The 998-nt window shown below is 39.8% G+C and overlaps 1 non-coding gene across 1 annotated transcript; it reads right to left on the bottom strand.

The window, feature by feature from the left end:
- Window positions 1-517: 517 nt before the first annotated feature.
- TRNAC-GCA lies at window positions 518-589 on the bottom strand. The gene has a single exon. It is a non-coding gene; the product is annotated as a tRNA-Cys (tRNA).
- Window positions 590-998: the final 409 nt, after the last annotated feature.

Here is a 998-nt window from a genome sequence, read left to right as displayed (position 1 = left end):
CAACTTATTTTCTTGATTCTAGAACTTCACTGGGTATAAGATTTACCCTGGCTCACCCATCTTCCCCACCCAGTGATTCTGTCCAAACTGGTCTAGAGTGAGGTCCTTAAATCAGTGTTTTTAAAAGACCCTCAAGGTGATACTGATGCAGATGGCCCAATGGAGAAATACTGCATTATGGTGTTTATTGGTAAAGTATTCATTAATAACAGCCTAGGTTTTAACAAAGAACTCCTGACTGGAAGCATTTAGAAATGAAGATATGTAACTCCAATGGCAGAATGCTGGCTAGATAATGGATATTTGAAATGCAGAGGTTCATCTTTGGTGCTCTTTCTCTCAACATTATTCATCCTATAAACAGGACTCAAATCAAACCCTGAAAGTGAAAGTGAAGTCGCTCAGTCATGTCCAACTCTTTGCGACCCCATGGACTGTAGCTACCAGGCTCCTCTGTCCATGGGATTTTCCAGGCGAGAGTACTGGAGTGCGTTGCCATTTCCTTCTCCAGGGGATCTTCCCAACCCAGGGGTCGAACCTGGGTCTCCTGCATTGCAAGCAGACGCTTTACCATCTGAGCCACCAGGGAAGTGTAAGAGATAACTATTCCCCTATACACAAGGTGGGGATCCTTGGAACTTCCCTCTTAAGACCAGTACATACTTGCCTTGAACACCAGAATAAATTCACAGAACACCTGACTATTTCCAAGCTACCTACACAGAAACATAATTTATACAGAATACTGAATTTTTAAAACTTAAAGATGGTGACTTTTCCCTCAAAGTCACAGTCAAAATCAAACATCAGAACCAGTCACCACAAAGTAAATGACCACACCTCTATTTTTCATAGGTTTTATTCTGCCTGTACTCTTTTTTATTTTTTCAGTTTATTTTGGCTTATAAGATCTTTTTAATGCATTTATAATTACCTTGAAAACACAGGCCTTACTGACATAACTGAATAACCAAAAAGAAAGATTAATATTTCTCTGA

Source organism: Bison bison, unplaced genomic scaffold, assembly GCF_000754665.1.
Source record: "Bison bison bison isolate TAMUID 2011002044 unplaced genomic scaffold, Bison_UMD1.0 scf7180017864378, whole genome shotgun sequence".
Classification (NCBI taxonomy): Eukaryota; Metazoa; Chordata; class Mammalia; order Artiodactyla; family Bovidae; genus Bison; species Bison bison.
This window is presented reverse-complemented; position numbering and strand designations above follow the sequence as displayed.